The sequence below is a fragment of the Geotrypetes seraphini genome, chromosome 4 (genome assembly GCF_902459505.1).
Source record: "Geotrypetes seraphini chromosome 4, aGeoSer1.1, whole genome shotgun sequence".
NCBI lineage: Eukaryota > Metazoa > Chordata > Amphibia > Gymnophiona > Dermophiidae > Geotrypetes > Geotrypetes seraphini.
In genome coordinates, this window is record NC_047087.1 from 196002993 (window position 1) to 196021487 (window position 18495).

The 18495-nt window shown below is 44.4% G+C and overlaps 1 protein-coding gene across 5 annotated transcripts in view; it reads left to right on the plus strand.

Annotated features, from left to right (window-relative positions):
* CHST3 (carbohydrate sulfotransferase 3) overlaps nucleotides 1–18495 on the plus strand; it is a 195153-nt gene that overhangs the window by 126591 nt on the left and 50067 nt on the right. For 4 of the 5 annotated variants that reach the window (XM_033941209.1, XM_033941204.1, XM_033941207.1 and 1 more), the window contains exon 2: nucleotides 7542–7709. The gene's annotated coding sequence lies outside the window, so the exon portion shown is untranslated. Of the gene's footprint in view, nucleotides 1–7406; nucleotides 7456–7541; nucleotides 7710–18495 lie in introns of those variants that run through there. The other variant, XM_033941206.1, reaches the window with a different exon arrangement.

Below are 18495 nucleotides of genomic sequence, written 5' to 3' on the forward strand. Positions count from 1 at the left end.
TTGGTTTTTAAATTTTTATTGATTTTTCTTCATATAACAACAAGTGTGTCATAAAGATTCATACAATTATATTAAGTATACACTTGATATTTCCATAACATATTGTACATACAACATATCTTATATAATCCTTACCATAATTTTAGACATCATATAAAAATTTTTAATAATTTTATCAACTATTATTCAATTATGAATCCCTTTCCCTCCCCTTATTTTATTAGTTGCATACAATATAACAACTATTATAATAATTTATTTATAATTTATGATAAAGAGAATAAACCAAACCCCCCCCCTCTTTTATCCAGTATCTTATTATGGGAAAAATTATTTCAATCATTACAAAAATCTGTTAATGGTCCCCAAATCTTTTTAAACTCATCGATGTAACCTTTTTGTGTTGCAAATGTACGCTCCATCTTATATATATGGCAAACTGAATTCCACCAAAAATTGTAATTTAATCTGTCATAATTTTTCCAATTATATGTTATTTGTTGAACTGCTACTCCAGTCAATATAAATAAAAGAGGCAAATCTTATTTGACAGCCCTTCAGTAATATCGCTTATAAAAATGTTAAAAAGAACAGGCCCAAGAGGCCTTGAGGCACACCACTGGTAACATCCCTTTCCTCAGAGCAATCTCCATTGGCCATAACCCTCTGTCGTCTTCCACTCAACCAGTTCGTGACCCAGACCATCACTTTGGGGCCTATCCCGAGGGCACTCAGTTTATTTATTAGATGTCCGGAACACTGTCAAAGGCTTTGCTAAAATCTAAATACACCACATCTAGCGCACTCCCTCTATTCAATTCTCTTGTCACCCAGTCAAAGAAAATGATCAGATTTGTCTGACAAGACCTACTGCTAGTGAATCCATGTTGCCTCAGGTCCTCTAATCCACTGGATTCCAGAAGCATCACCATTCTCTGTTTTAAAAGTGTTTCCATTAATTTGCTTACCACAGAAATCAAACTTACTGGCCTGTAATTCCCTCATTCTTCCTTACTTCAACTTTTGTGTGGAGGGACCACATCCACCCTTCTCCAGTCCTCCAGTAGCACTCCCGACTCTAAAGAAGCAGTGAAAAGGTCAGTTAGCCTGGTCACCAGAACTCCCCTAAGTTCCTTCAGCACCCTTGGATGTATACCATCTGGCCCCATTGCTTTGTCTATTTTTAATTTAGCTAGCTCCTCATGAGCACAACACTCTGAAAATCGATCAGGGTCTACCACTCCACCATTCCTACTGCATTTGTCTTTTTCGGTCCCGCTCCCGGATTTTCAGCCGTAAACACAGAACAGAAATATTTGTTAAACAATTCAGCCTTTTCTTATCAGCTTCTACATATTCCTCCCCTTCATTTTTGAGTCTCACAATGCCACTTTTGCACTTCTTCCTATCACTGATACATCTAAAAAATGTCTTGCCATGTGGATCCAAAAAGGGGGTGTGGCCATGGGAGGGGCATGAGCAGATCATGGGCATTTTTAGAATTTGCACGCAGTGTCACAGATCCACGCCTTAGCGCATGTGAAAATCCTTCATAAGAACGTGGTAAGGCCATTTTATACCTCAGTTTAGTAAAAGAGCCTTTTCTGTTTCCCATCACAGTCTTGGCTCTGTTGTGGAGCAATCATCTTTCAGTGATAAGACATGAACACATACAGTCTTGACTTTTCTCCACTTTTGTGATTTGGTGGAAGTGCTGTCTCTAAAGAGTGAATTATTTTATGCTTAATATTTATTCAGTCCTCTTGCTTTTTCCTTTAGGTTCTATATATTGATTTCAGACCTGAAGGAAATCTGTTGTCTTTAAGTTCACATTACTTTACCCATGTTCTTTTGTGCTGGTTTGCAGGAACCATTCCACCTCTCTCTTAGGTTGAGAAGGGAATTCAGCCTCTTTGATCGCTAAGTTCTGGGTTTTGTCTTGTTTTCCTACTAATATAATCCAACTGTGAGCCAGGGAGTGGTTTTAGAAAGAAAAGCATATCTGGAGTGTACTTTTATTTAATTTTTAAACTTCTGCCAATTGTCTGGAATTAATTCTTGCGGTTTCATAAGAATAACTTATTGCTAGAGTTCTGTGGATGAGACCATACATAGGCCTCCTTACCCACCACTAGCTAAACTTGAATAATGATATATAAGGTCAGGTAATTTATTCAGTTCTTTGTTCCTCAAGAGACTGATCAGTGTGCTGTAGGTTTGTGAAAGCCGAGTTGCAGCGTATGAGTTATCATCCTGCCTGTTTCTTTATAACATTAGTCATAAGAACCAAAAAAAACTTGACTGATTTTAAAGTAGGGTAGGAGCAGATGGTGATGTTGATCTGTGCAAGGGAACTTTCTGTAATGTTGCTGATTGATAGAGCTGCTGCCTCTGCACCCAGAGGTTATTAGATTAAATCCAAGTGCTGCTTCTTGGGCCTACTGCTTTGAGTGCTAAAGCTACAAGTTCTCTTTCCCTTTCTCTGATATAAAAACAGTAGAACTATTTTACTGCTAGTTGCAATATTCTCTCCAGTTTTGAACCGTAAACTTTGTGCTCAGCAGCCTAATAGTTGGGCTGGCCGAGTAGCCCAAGTAACAGGTGCTGTACACTGCCATGTGGATAGTTCCCACATTGGGTCTTCTGACCTCCAGGCTAGCTCCTCCTGGGAAGAGAATATAGGGGAGGAGGGGAGGAGGTTGGGAAGAGCCATGGTCAGGGTAGTAGACTTAGGTGTAACATGAGGAAATATTTTTCTTGGAGAGGGTGGTAGATGTATGGAAAGCCCTCCCGATGGTGGTGATCGGGATAAAATCAATTTTCTACTTTTTCTATGTTACCATTTTTGTGAAGAGTGATCATGTCTGCTTTATTCCAAAAGGAAAGGGAACATTGCTACTTGTTTCTTTGAAGGAATTTGAAAAATAATATGAATAATTAAATCTGTAACATTCCTGGTACAAGCAGCAACCCTCAACCTGTTGTTATGTCTGTGTGGGGCTCTCCCTCTGATGTCACGTTCTAGGCACAGGTCCAGGAAGTGACACCAGAAAAAGCCGATGCAGGCATGACAGCAGGTTGGGGGTTGCTGCCTGCCCCACAAACATTACAGAGGTACGGGGAAAGGGAAGCGGTGCATGTGTAGCAGTGGGGGTGGGGGGAAGGAGCATGGGGGGTGGAGAGGAGGACAGGTGCTGCACCCCTATCAAGATGGAGCTTGGGGCGGACCCCCCTCACTATGTCACTCACTCAAAGGCAGTGTATTGCAAACTGTGTGCCCCGGCAGATTCCAGGTGTGCCGCAAGAAACCGGCGAGGAGGAGAGGCGCCGGCTGACTGTGGTGAGAGGCATGGCCTGCAGTCAGTCAGCTGGCGACTGCACTTCTCTCTGGTGCCTCTGCTCCTTCTCCTCACCTTTCCTTCTGAAGCACCCACCACCACCAACGGTAATAGGAGGCTCAGGGCCGCAGCTGGAGGACACCTACACGTGCACGGACTTTGACGTGATTAGTACTCCAAGATTAGTGTGCCGCAGCTTAAAAAATTTGCGACACACGGCTCTAAGGGAAAGGGGATGGGATTTGATATACTGCCTTTCTGCAGTTACAATCAAAACAGTTTACATATTATATGCAGGTATTTATTTTGCACCTGGGGCAGAGAAGTGACTTGCCCATAATCACAAGGGGCTACAATGGGCATTGAACCCAGTTGTGCAAAATCTCAGGCCATTGCACTAACCATTAGGCTTTTTCTTCCACCAGTGCTCTTGCCAGATGTACTTACCTCTTTGCTTCCTTGAACTATATCAGTATTATTTTCTATGTTTCACTTGTGTTCTTTATTTCACGAATGTCTCCTCTTTTGCCTCTGTGGCTTTTTTTTTTGTTGTAGCCACTTGTTTGGAGACATATATCAGTTTTTCTTTTTCTCTTGTCTTTGTTGACTTTTCTTACATAAAAACTCTGTTGCCATTTTTATTACTCCTTTCAACTTGGACCAAGATTCTTTCTATTTCTCTTATGGCCTCCCATCTCATCACCTCTTTCTGCAAGTATTCCTCCATTTTGCTAAAGTCAAATATGTTTGAATTGCAGGACTTTGAATTTTGTGTGCCTGCGTTCTTCTTTACCTCTTATATCAAACCATGCCATGTAATGATCTCTACTGTCACCCACCTGGATATTAAGACATTTTCTCCATGTGTGAGCACTAAATCCAATGTTGCCTCTTCCCTTGTGGCTTTCTGTCATCATTTGTATGAGCAGACACTTTGAAAGGCATCCACAATCTCTGTACTTCTTTCCGATTCCACAGATGTGACTTTCAAACCTGCATCTGGTAGGTTGAAATGTTCTAACAGCACCTCCCCTTTCATTCCCAACTTTTGGAAAGCCAGGGACAGATCTTTGTTAAGTTCCTCTGTTTATGTCAGAAATCTGCAGACATTCATGGGGACACAGGTTCCATCTGCTCTTCCCAAGCCAAACCAAATCACTTCCTTATTTCCTCCTGGTCCCTTGCATTTTCATATTTGATATTATTTGTCCTCTATCATCGACATCCTCAGGCACAGTATATTCAAATGTCTACCAGCGGTGACATTTGTGACAGCGATAGGACGCCTACCATCACCTACAATTGGGACACTGTTCCAGAATCAGGCCCCCGGCCCAAATTAGTGTGTAGTAATTGCTAGCCTGTGATTAAAATATTATCACAGTGCATGACAACACACAATAATTTGTACATTGCACTGTATAGGGGGCGGGGCATGGGCAACTATAAGATGGGAATGGGTGTGGACTGTTAGCAAGGTGCAGATAGCATGCATGCACTTGACACCTCCTAAACTGGAAACATTTAGGGCCTGATTCTATAAACTGCACCTACCGCATGTCACTCAGGCACTGTTTATATAAGGTACATTTGTGCTCCATGTAAAATGATTACCGTATTTTCACATAGATAACGCGCACCCGTGTAAAACGCGCACACGGGTATAGCGCACGAAAAACACAAATTTATGTACAGAAATTTTTATATACCGCACACACCCATATACCGCGCATGCTGCCTGACTCTCCTTTCGCCCGCCCCGACTTTCCTCTGGAGACCCTGACTCTCTTTTTGCCCGCCCCGACTCTCCTTTCCCCCTTGAAGTCCTGTCCCTACCCTGAAAGCCTGATGCCCCCCCCTCGACGTCCGATTCACCCCCCCGCAGGACCGCTCGCACCCCCACCCCAAAGGACCGCTCGCACTCCCACCCCGAAGGACCGCTCGCACCCCCACCCGAAGGACCGCTCGCACCCCCCCTCCCCCATGGAGAAGCTGTCTACCTTGTTTGCGGATGCCAGCCCAGCTGCTTCCTCTGCCGGCGGTCCAGCCCCTTCTCAGAGCCCTGTGCTGCGCTGCTTCCTCTTCAGGCGGTCCCACCCTTTCTCTGATGTCAGAGGGGAGGCTGTGGGAGTGCGAGCGGTCCTTCGGGTGGGGGTGCGAGCGGTCCTTCGGGGTGGGAGTGCGAGCGCTCCTTCCGGGTGATGAATCGGGCGTCGGGGGGGGGAACTATGTAAAAAAAAATTTGTACAACGCGCTCACGCGTATAACGCGCAAGGGTATGCGCGGTATGTAAAAACCACGTATAACGCGCGCGTTATATGCGAGAAAATACAGTAGTCATTTTATTGTTTCTTGGAAGCTTCTATACCTCTACTAATGACTGGGGAGTCAATTCTGAATGATTTGCATGAAAGATGAGCTCCAGTAATGGTTTTACAATACATGAGGTAAATACAGGTAGTCGTCGACTTACGACCTATGTGACCGTTCGACTTTACGATGCGTTTCCCCAGCCCTTACTTACAGTATTTTTTTACCCCTCCCCGCATGGTCCAGCGGTGCATCCTGCCTGAGCCCCTCCTGCCGATGACAGAAGCCAGCAGCGCACCTGTGCCGGCACGCACAGGAGTGAGCTTTTAGAACTCCCGCCCTGCGCCGCTGACTGAAACACTGCCGTAAGTTCTCACAAGTCCCGTGAGAACTTACGGCAGTGTTTCAGTCAGCGGCGCAGGGTGGGGCGGGAGTTCTAAAAGCTCGCTCCTGTGCATGCCGGCCCGGGTGCGCTGCTGGCTTCTGACATTGGCAGGAGGGGCTCAGGCAGGATGCACCGCTGACCACCAGAGAAAAGGTACGCGGGGAGAGGTAAAAAAATAGTACAGTACTGTATATTAACATAGGCCGCCTTACGACCAAATCAACTTACGATTTATCAGTCGGAACCGATTGCGGTCGTAAGTCGACAACTACCTGTATATGTGAATCTTACCTATTTATACCATCTATATACATATACTATAATTATTGTTTCTATGTTGTCATATACTTGTATTATTTGTGAGTTTATCCTTTTGTGTTCTACGTGTGTGTGTGTGGGGGGGGGGGGGTAGCCCGCTGTTTCCTCCATATTGCTAATTGCAGGAAGAGGAAGCTGGTGAGCTAAGAGCGAGAATTAGCGGGATGGAGGTTAAGTAGTGGGTGCTTATGAGTGAAAGGACAGGACTGGGGATTTCGAAGGGACTGATTAACTGGGTTTAGCAGCTACTAAGCTAAAACGTGGGGGGAGGTATTCTTGAAGCAGGAGTTCAGAGCGGGCAGTGTTAAATGGCCTGTTTTCAGCTGGCTTGGCCATTTTTCCATGGTCAAGCCAGCTGCCGACAGACATTAAAAACCAACGCCAGATTTTATGCTGCACAACAGGGGCTGCTTATATAAACAGACTGTGAAAATGCTCTCTTCCGAATCTGTCCTCTTATAGGTACAGGCAGGAGTTTGCAGGCCAACAGTACAGAAACACCTGACAGCCCATGATCCCCTGTGCCTGTAAGAGGGTAGAAATATTTTGCAAAAGTGCACTGCTCTTCCTGTTTTCTGATCTGTATCAAAGGGAAACAGCTGGTAGTTGATGTGAGGGCTAGCAGATCTCTAACTGATATTTTGTGGTTTTCAGTTTTTCTCCGAAACACAGACACCAAATTCTACTTTCATGAAACTGCAAATTGCGTATTCTGTCTATATTTTGTATGGCTAATACATTTTGAAAGTGCAAATTTTTAATAGCACCATCACAGATGTGTTGATTTTTAAGTTATTTCTGTCAGGTTCTACACTAGTTGATGTGATGTTTTTAATTAAACATTTGTTTTGCTAAATAAGCTTGCACATCTAGTAGTCTTGGGTCTTGGATTCTACAGTGCTACAGTGGTAGGCTTGATGAAGGAAAATTATAGATGCAACTATTTTTGTAGACAACACTGATTACTTAGGTGAAGCAAGCTGGATCTTGCCCTTTGTTGTAGCAAATAAGTTGTCCTGGCTTAGGAAGTTCCCATCTGCAGTTCTTCAGGCAGTGCAGAACTGTGTGAGCTTCTGCCATGTCACTCCCATGCTTCACAGTTAGGTTGAGCAAATTATAACTCTGACTAATCACTGATGAACAGACAAGAAGACAAGCCCTAACCTATATTCTATTCTCTCTTGAAACAGGAAATATCGGTACTCTTATTTAGCTTAAGAAGTGTGAGATGATTGTGAGGAAAGATACCAGAAGCTGTGCATGAAGGCTACCTGATGAAAACCAGATCTGAAGGTGCAAGGAGTAAGGGCTTTCTAGAGACAATAACAGGAAAAGGAGAAACTCCAAGTACCAACAAGGTGAGATTGTGTAGGTCTTTATCAGGAGACATTTACTATTTTACTATGTAGAAAGGGCTTTTATTTTTGCTTCTGAGCATGTGAACCCTTCCAAGGTCTTAGTTAAGATTAGAAATGTAAGAAAGCAGAGATGTAATTTTCAGAAACGTTTACATGGCCAGTTTTGGGTGCTAACTGCTTCAGGGCTTATTATTTTAATTTCCCAGCATGGACAGCACATTTCTTCAGGCTATATAAATATCTGGGGCCCTTTTATTAAGCTGCAGTAAGCACTAATGTGTGTCTAAATGGCCTTCCATGGGGCACATTCAGGTGTCCTGCAGTAAGTTGTTTTTTTTGTTTGTTTTTTTGAAGGTTTGGACAGGTTCCAGGAGGAAAAGTCCATAGTCTGCTATTGAGACAGACATGGGGGGAGCAATTAATGCCCTGGATCGGATGCATAGAATGTTGCCACTATTAGGTTTTTTGCCATGTACTTGTGATCTAGATTGGTCACTGTGGAAACAGGAAATTAGGCTGGATGGATCACTAGTCTGACCCAATATGGCTATTTTTATGTTCTTATGTAAGTTTTTTGCATGCGCGTTTGCTACCCATATACTAATTCATCAAACAAATAGTGGCACCAATTGGCTTTATACTACCACTGACTGGTTCTTTAATACACCTCCTTAGAACTTAAAGTCTCAAATTCTGAATGAAAACTTCTTATTTATATATTCCGCTGAAGCTCCTCAGCAAGTCACACTTAAACTCTCAACAAGAGAGCCTGTGTGGTGACAGTCCTCATCAGAGCTTAAAAATCGGTGCTTTCTCTATATCTAATTTATTTTTATAAAGTTTATTTTATGCAACCTAATTAAAGTGCCTTTGTGCTTGTTCTTAAAATCAATTTTATAGATACTGTATATTCATAAATTGAAACTTAGCTTAAGAATCATTGGTTAAGAATGATTTTGGTTGGTATAAGCTAAATGCTGACATCCTGAACATTTCTGTACTTTCCCCGACCCTGAAGAAGAATGAAATGCGTCATTGGGGAATGAAACAGCAATGATTCTTAAGCTAAGTTTCAATTTATGAATATATCTATAAAATTGATTTTAAGAACAAGCACTGTGGCTTTGTATGCGCAGTAGAAGGAGTCAGCGGTGGTTTCTTCTGCGCATGCGGAGGCACCTTAAACAGGGATGCACGGAGGTGACTTCCCCTTCCCGCCCTCACTCCGTCTAATAGCGGTGTCAAACTGGTGGCCTCTCAGGTACTGTTCTGTGGCCTGTGGTCAGGCCGGCTCCCTTACCCTTCCCGAAGTTATTTTTAAGTTCAAAGCCACCGCTGCAGCTCCTCTCACGAGCCGCACCTGCATCGGAAGTCTCTATGACATCATATCAGAGAGAAGGCTTCTGGCACAGGCACGGATCGTGAGAGAAGCGCTGCGGCAGCTTTAAACTCAAAAATAACTTTGGCAATGATAAAGGAGCCAGCCAGAAACGCTGCTGCACAGGGAAGTGGGGTGGGGGGAGGGGAATGCTGCTGCTGCTGTTGCACAGGGAAGTGGAGTGGGGAGGGAAATGCTGCTGCTGCACAGGGAAATGGAGGGGGAGGGAATGCTGCTGCTGCTGCACAGGGAAGTGGGGAGGAGGGAAATGCTGCTGCTGCTGCACAGGGAAATGGAGGGGGAGGAAATGCTGCTGTCAGTGCACAGGGAAGTGGGGTGGGGGAGGGAAATGCTGCTGCTGCCAGGGAAATGGAAGGGGAGGGAATTCTGCTGCTGTTGCACAGGGAAGTAGGGGGAGGGAAATGCTGCTGCTGCACAGGGAAATGGGGAGGAGAGGGAAAGGGGGTCAGGGAGCAAATTTGCTTTGCTTTGGGGGGAGGGGTGTGCTGGGTGGCAGGGAGCAATCTTGGTTTGCTTTGGGGGGAGACAGAAGGGGGCCATGGAGAAAGTTAAAGAAAGGCCGGCAGGCAGTGGGCCACAGAGAGAGACAGAAAGACAGGCAGGTAGCGAATGAGAACGAAAGACAGCGGGCAGGGAGAGAGAAAAAAAGACAGACAAAGGGGGCCAGGGAGAGAGAAAGACAGACAGGAGGCAGGGAGAGAGATAGGCAGAAAGAAAGACAGACAGACAACGGGAGGGAGAGAGAGAGAGAGAGAAAGAAAGAAAGAAAGATAGACAGCGGGAGGGAGAGACAGACAGAAAGAAGGACAGACAGACAGCGGGAGGGAGAGAGACAGACAGAAAGAAGGACAGACAGACAACAGGAGGGAGAGAGAGAGAAAGAAAGAAAGATAGACAGCGGGAGGGAGAGAGACAGAAAGAAAGGAAGAAAGAGACGGGCAGGGAGAGAGACAGAAACACAGACAGACAAAGGGGGCGAGGGAGAGAGACAGACAGAAAGAAAGACAGACAGACAGTGGGAGGGAGAAAGACAGAAAGAAAAGAAGAAAGAGGCAGGGGCAGGGAGAGAGACAGAAAGAAAGAAAGTCAGACAGACATATATTCTAGCACCTGTTAATGTAACGGGATTAAACACTAGTCGTATACTAATCTCCTTCAAAGTAGTCCCCTTGGGCTGCCACACACCCTTCTTCCAACGGTTCCGCCTCTTATGAGATTGCTCGCAACTGGTCCGTTGCATTCTGCATGATGTCTTCTCTTGACTGAAATCTGGTCCCTTTCAGGGGCATTTTCAGCTTGGGGAAAAGCCAGCAGTCACACGAAGCCATATCGGAAGAGTAGGGAGCCTGAGGAATCACAGGTGTGTTGTGTTTAGCCAGGAAACTCCGTATCAAATGTGAAGAATGGGCAGGTGTGTTAATATGATGGAGCTGCCAATTGCCCGCTGCCCACAGGCCCAGCTGTTTGCGTCTCACAGCGTTACGAAGGTGAGGCAGAACCTCTTGGTAGTACCCCTTGATGATGGTTGTCTATGTGGTGCGTACTCATGAGGAACCACGCCACTGGAGTCAATGAAGACAGTCAGCATGACTTTGACATTACTGCGGACCTGCCTTTTTTGGGCCTTGGGGATGTTAAATCCTTCCATTGTGATGACATCAATGTGGTTTCTAGGCCGTACCCATAAACCCAGGACTCATTGCCAGTGATCACTATGCTGAGGAAGTTGGGATCACTGTTCAGTCTCCAGCATGTCCTTTGCGATCTCCAGAGTTGCTTCTGCTTGATCGTTAACAGGTTTGGCATGAACTTCGCTGAAATTCTCCTGAAGCCCAAATCCTCAGTCAAAATGGAATGAACGGATCCAGCGCTGATGCTCGCCTCATCTGCAAATTCTCTGATTGTGATTTGTTGATCCTGCATTACCAGGGTCCTCGCTTGGTCAATGACAATCTCATTTCTGGATGTTGAGGGCCTACCAGAACGTGTTTCATTCTCCACTGATGTGCGGCCATCTCTGAAGCGGTTGTACCACTCCTTTATCTGTGTGGTGCCCATAGCTTCATCCCCGAAGGCCAGTTGAATCTTGCGGATTGTTTACACTTGGGAATTGCCAAGCTTTACACAAAATTTAATGCAGAAGCATTTTTCAACTTTTTCAATCATTTTGTCAAAAATGAAAATCGGACGGCGCTCACTTACACTTCCTTACTCATCGGTGGTCTGCCGGCGACTGACAGCTTCTGTAGGCGGGAAAAATTCAAGCTTGCTCATTAGGGTCGCCTACATACATGCACCAAACCATGCCTCCCTAGCTTTATTTGTTTACGCAAGAAAAATTAAGGTCTGATACTTTTTGAACAGCCCTCATACTTATTGGTCAGCAGTCAGCAAAGATGATTGTTCAGTCTGCCAGTCTAAAATTAGTTCTTGCACTAGAAGCTTCCATGATCTGTTCAGCAGCCGAGTCTCTCCCTTCATCACTCTGTCTTTCTTCAAAGATCGTGGATTGTTTTGTACTTGGCAGGCCTTGTAGAACCATGAATCATATGTAGACTTCAGTGGTTTTGGTGGGGATGTAAAACACAGTTCCACACGCGTTCCATTGTCATTTAGTCAGAGCTCATTAAGCACTGACATGATCTGTGTCTGACTTGTGCAAGAATACATAAATAAGCTTCATCTGGCTTGTTGGCCTTGTAGGAAAGCTCTGATCAGTTTAGACTTTTAGAAAGCAAAGAATTTGATGTATTACAGATTTTATAACATTAACATGAAGGAAAACCTTTGTTAAATTAGACCAAATGTTCTGTCCTAAAAACGCTACTGTATATATATATATGCAAGACATTAATTATAACATCCTTATCACAGCAAAAGCAGGCGTAGGAGGGTGGGGGAGGGGGAGGGAGTCAGCTTCCTCTACCTCTTGAACTGCAGAATTGGGGTTTTCCTTAAAGCTTTCTAAGCAGTTTAAAGGGAAATCCTACAAGAAAAAAAGCTGGCAAAGAGGGAAGCTGTACTCATAAAAATATAGATTGTGTTCCAGGATTTAAAAAGGAATGCTAGAGAGGGAGCGTGGAGAAAATAAGGCCAGTGGGAAAGAGAGGAGAAAGGGATTTCATGTTGAAAGCTAAAACAGTTTTAGTATCCTCGAGGGCTGATAGTTTGTAAAAGGCGTTTGTACAAATTTTTGCAATGGGACTGGGAACAATGTCTGTGGCTAAATAGGAGACCGCCTGGCTTTCTTTGCTAAATTTAGTGCCCCTTGTGGGAAGGAGAGACAGTAGCAGTCTTTTGATGTATATAGCAGTTTTCCAGATGTGCTGCAGTGGATGTTGTCAGACTCCTGTGACAGGAGCCAAAATCCCTGGTTTCACAGCCCATTAGTTTTAGAAAAGTTCAGTTTATTTTAAATCTGACATCCACGCGCACTCCCGCCCATCTTCTTTGTTGTCTGCTCCCTACAGGGACATTGACACTGCTGGACCCTTTCCAAATGCTCTCCAAATTTGTAGCATTATACTGGATTCTCCAGCATTTTTATCCTGTGCAAATCAGCATTTTAATGGCCCTACTGGCATTTTCACAAAATAACAGGAGATGGTTACTTCCCAAAACTTGGAAAGTAGAAAACAAACAGCGAAGGAAGACTCTGGTGCTCCATGTCTTTTATTAATATTGAACACCAGAGTCTTCCTTCACTATTTGTTTAGTGCTGGTATTTTCAGCATGTGATACTTTATCTGAGGTGAATTTCATTTAATAATTTATATGCTGCCATTCGTGGTTTTTCAACCGTCACCTAGTGTAGTAAACAATGAGACTGAATTGAAAAACAAGGTATCCTAAGGGGAATATTGTAGAAGCATCTCCACGTCTTGTTTTGTTTACCAACATGATTGTTATACCTATAACCAGGGCTGTGGAGTTGGTAGATAAATCCTTCGACTCTGACTCCTCGGTTTCTGGTACCCACGACTCCAACTCCAGTACCCAAAATTGTCTCCGACTTCGACTCCACAGCCCTTCCTATAACCACCAGCACAGAGAGGAACAGAGCACACCAAACACAATATAGCAAAATAAGCACATAGGACCTCAGTGAACAGGGATTTGTCTTTATTGACTCAACACGAGCTGTGTTTCGGTGTATAACGCCTGCATCAGGGGTTGGCCAATGAGCAAAAATGCGATTTCCAAACTTCAGGAATCAGAATTAGTCCTAATCCTGGACCACAAGAGAGCATTCTCACTTAGGCCTAAATTCTGTAAACAACTCCTAGGCGCCATTGAGTGCAATTATCAATCATCTGCTAGACGCCGTTTATAGAATTGCATCTAGTGGTTTCTAAGAAATCTGAGGCCCTAGTAGGCATTGAAACCCTAGGTGCACTCCCATTTAGGCCATGTTCTTGGCCTAAATGAGTGCACCTAAGTCAAACCATGCCCAAAATCCACCCAGAATCTGCCCTTAACCACGTCTACTTGCTGATAGGCACCTCAGAGTAGATGACTATCTCAAAGAAGTAGGCGCCTACCAGCTAATTACATTTTTTTAAATGGTTTTTTATTGGTGCTTTCAATTATCAGTTCTGATTAAGCCAATTAAGAAAATTAAGTTAGGCACCTAGATCGGCTAGGCATGCCGATCTGGGCATATAACTTTAGGCATCAGTTTTAAAATCTGGGCATTACTTCCAACCCATGCAGTATGCCTATGCCAACCAATTAGGATGCAGTAATGTAGCTGCATTAATTGTTTAGCATAGGAATGCCTAGGACATGCCACCTTGAATAAAAAGAATATTTTTTAGTGCACGGTTGGTATGTACAGAATTAGCAGTTACCGCGAGATGCCTAAGAGCATCCCAAGTACGCCATTTTAAGCTGTTTTAGGTGCACAATAGATCTTAACACAACTTAGTAATAGGGCCTTTAAGTTGCCAAAGAGAGCCCTTGATCTATAAAATTACAAATACCATATATTAGCTTATACTACTATTAATATAGTCTGAATTAATCCAACATAACAGGGTTTGTTTGGTGTTTTAATGTTTTATGATAATACCACTGGCCAACACTCATTTTAGTGCCTCAAATGTTAGGCCTGTTTCTGGGTATATTTGACCTGCTGATTCCAAAAATGGCACCAGTTGTCTCTTATCAGCTCTAGTTTTTGAGATACAGAACATGTGCCATATAGCACTCTTCATTCTGCTCGCCCATTAAAAAATCTGGAGTCCATTGGCTTTATTTGCTGCTTCACATTAAGGGTTTATGTATTATTCTCTGAGTTTTTTCATTCCACATCCGGGATGGGGGGTAAGGGAGGGAGAGGCAGTGGGAAAATGGATATTAAATCTTCATATCAATATAATAAAGTTGTTTTGTATTATCTATAATAATAAAATGCTAAGCACGCATGTGCACTCTCACCGCGTGCTTCCCTGATCCCTGTTCTGTTGCACCGTGACGGCAAGAGTGCGCATGCGCGCTTACTACACCAGGACTCCAGGATGTGCGGAGCAGCGGCTGTCGGTGGAGGGCAGATGCAGGGCCAGGACGGAGAGCAGCTGCATCGCAAGAACCTCCTTGCTCACTAACTCTGCTCGCCAGTGCTGGGTGAACTCCGGGTCCCACATTCCGCTCCACGCCGGGCACCAGCAGATGGGAATCCCTCCGCCTGCTCTTTCAGATATTCGGCGCTGACGCTTCCGCTTTCAAGCCCGCTGTCGGTGCCTGCAGGCCGCAGTGTCGATTTCAGGCCGGAGCGGTGGCTGCCAGGAGGAGTCAGTTTCAGGCACGCGCAGCGATGTGGAGTGGCGGCTGCCAGGAGGAGGCATTCACAGAGCGGCACTGGTGGCGGCTGCCTTGGCCCTCCTTCAAGGCAGCACAGCTAAAGCACTCAGGTAGTAAATAAATCCTCTGACGCTGGATCAAAATGAGGCTGCCCTGATCCGCGGCTATCTTTGCCGCTGAGAGTGAGCGTGAAGTTTGGGCACCGACAGTGTAATTGGGTCCCTTGCCCTGATGCAGCCTACGCAAAAGCAGAGACCTAGCAACAGGCACAGTGAACTTGAAAAAGATAAGTTCTTCTAATGCATATCTAGCTATAACACATATCTATGCTAGAATTTGGATGTGTGAAGTTTTGCAAACACTTTTATATTATGAGTGTAGTGGAGAATTTGAGATAACATGGGTATGCTTGGACATTGAATGTACAACAAGGAGGTTTTTTGAGCCAGTGAGGTGGTATCCCTTTCCAGTATAGCCTGCAAATAATTTACTGGCGGCATACAGGAATCTGTCTTTTTCCTCATTTAAGAAGATCTTTATTGATGTTTATTAAAGCCATCAAAAAATATATGGAAGGGAGGCCTACTGCTGAACAGGGGGAGCAGGAAAGAGGTGCTGCTGGACAGGGGAAGAGGTGCTGATGGACAGGGGGGGGAAAAAAGGAAGGGAGGCCTACTGCTGGACAGGAGGAGCAGGAAAGAGGTGATGATGGACAGGGGGGAAAAATGGAAGGGAGACCTACTGCTGGACAGGAGGAGCAGGAAAGAGGTGATGATGGACAGGGGGGAGGTAAAACAAAGGGAGAAGGGCTGCTGCTGGATAAGGGGAGCAGTGAAGGGGTGGTGGTGGACACAGGGGAGGTAAAAGGAAGGGAGAATGGACAGGGGGAGCATGCAAGGGGTGGTGGTAGACAGCCAAAAGAAAGACAGAAAAAAAGAAAGACAGAAATACAGAAAGCGGCTAAGGAGAAAGAGAGAGAAAGAAATAAAGACAGACACACACACATATATTCTAGCACCCGTTAATGTAAAGGGCTATAAAACTAGTTATTAATAATTGATAGAAGGGTGAGTGGGTAAAGTTATGGTTCTATATACTAATTGTAATTGAAATGGTGTATTCTCTGTAATATTTTTCTATATTCAATCAAATGTATTACACTGTTGTAGTTTATAAAATAATATAATTTTTACAAAAAAAATCTGTATAGTTTAATATAGTGTTTAAATTAATATCTTTTAAGCATGAAGGAAACATATTAAAAATTAAGAGAAAAGTGTACAACATGAAAATCTACTTATTTTATACCTGGGTAAGGGGTAAGGGGGGAAAAAGGGACAGCTGCTACTGGACCTGGAGAGGGAGAAGGAGAGATGCTGCTGGGAGGGGGGAGGGAAAGGAGTCTGGGAAGCTGCTGGGTAAAGGGGAAAAAGGGACAGCTGCTATTGGACCTGGAGAGGGAGAAGGAGAGATGCTGCTGGGAGGGGAGGAGGGAAAGGAGTCTGGGAAGCTGCTGGATAAGGGGGAAAAAGGGACAGCTGCTACTGGACCTGGAGAAGGAGAAGGAGAGATGCTGCTGGGAGGGGGGAGGGAAAGGAGTCTGGGAAGTTGCTGGGTAAGGGAGAAAAAGGGACAGCTGCTACTGGACCTGGAGAGGGAGAAGGAGAGATGCTGCTGGGAGGGGGGAGGGAAAGGAGTCTGGGAAGCTGCTGGGTAAGGGGGAAAAAGGAACAGCTGCTACTGGACTTGGAGAGGGAGAAGGAGAGATGCTGCTGGGGGGGGAGGGAAAGGAGTCTGGGAAGCTGCTGGGTAAGGGGGAAAAAGGGACAGCTGCTATTGGACCTGGAGAGGGAGAAGGAGAGATGCTGCTGGGAGGGGAGGAGGGAAAGGAGTCTGGGAAGCTGCTGGGTAAGGGGGAAAAAGGGACAGCTGCTACTGGACCTGGAGAAGGAGAAGGAGAGATGCTGCTGGGAGGGGGGAGGGAAAGGAGTCTGGGAAGTTGCTGGGTAAGGGAGAAAAAGGGACAGCTGCTACTGGACCTGGAGAGGGAGGAGAGATGCTGCTGGGAGGGAAGGAGGGAAAGGAAAAGGAAGAGAGTTACTGCTGGACAGGGGGAGGAGGAAAGGGAAAAGAAAAAAGGAACGAAACAGCTTTCAGGGAGATTAGAGGAGGGGAAGGGCAGAGATAGGAATGAGATGGGAAGGGAGGGTCAGCAGAGAAATTGAGAGGGACAAAGATGCTAGATCTGGTGTAAGAGAGCAGTGAAGCTGGAGTGAATCGTGTAAAAAGGAGAGAGGGGCATAGGCTGGATGGAAAGGGGAGAGGGGCATAGAAAGAAGACAAATACCATATGGAAGGGGGAGAGGTCAGACACTAGATGGAAGGGGCAGATGCTGGATTGAAGAGAGTGAAAAGAAGATGAAAGCAGAAACCAGAGACAACAAAAGGTAGAAACAAATAATTTTATTTCTATTTTGTGATTAGAATATATCAGATTTGAAATATATATCCTGCTAGAGACATAACTGGGGACTGCAGTATTCTGTTAGCATGATATTTCTATGAACTTGGCTTGTTCAGTTTTCTTGATAGTAGAGGGGATATATGTGAAGGGGAGGGGAGACAGGGGTTTTGTTGGTCCGTGCTCTGTATATTTGTATTTATAAAATAACAATTGTTCAGAATATTGTTTCTTTTTATACTTTAATAAAATACGTTCAATATAAAATCATAATTGCGGCTTGTGCAGATGGGATCAGATGGTTTGCGGGGACCGAGCTCGCAGTAATGGAGCGTAAACGGGGTTTTTAAATTTTAGTCCTATTAGTTTGCCGGTCCACAAAATAATTCTTTTATTTCTGCCGGTCCATGGGTGTAAAAAGGTTGAAGAACACTGCTCTATATAACAGAAAAAAACCATGTTTGTCTCATAGATGCTGACATTGTACATCTCATCCTCCAAGTCCAAATTTGAGTCCATTGAGACGCAGAAATTTGATGCTTGATCTCAATGCTCCAAATGTCTCTCAGACCAGTGTTTAGTTTCTTTTTAATAAGTCCAGTTAATTTATACCACTGAGCAGCCTGGTGACCCAGGAAATCCTCCTGAAAGAATAAGAATTCCATACTATATTGATCACTAAGATTTTTCCATTCAGGGAACCCGGCCTGAATGGCCTGCTTCGATTGCAACCATCTAAAACTTTCTGATTTATTAAGGCCATATTTATATTGCAACTGTGAAAACTCAAGAAGTTTACCATTAGAAATAACATCATCCAATAAACGTATTCCTGCTATCATCCAATGCTTCCAGACGATCTTTTCTCCGCCAATTTGAATCTTGGAGTTTAACCATATAGATTGATCAATGATATCTGTGGCTGGCATAGAACTATGGAATGCCTTGCCTGGTATCCTGCGATTTTGTATGGGGAGGATGAATTTTAAGAAAATGCTGAAAACTCAATTATTTGCCAATGCCTTCTTATACTAAGGTATATTTCAGTTGATAAGCGCCTTTTAGAATTTTTCTGACATCAATGTTTGATTTAAAGCTTGCTTGTATTTCTGAATTGATTGAAT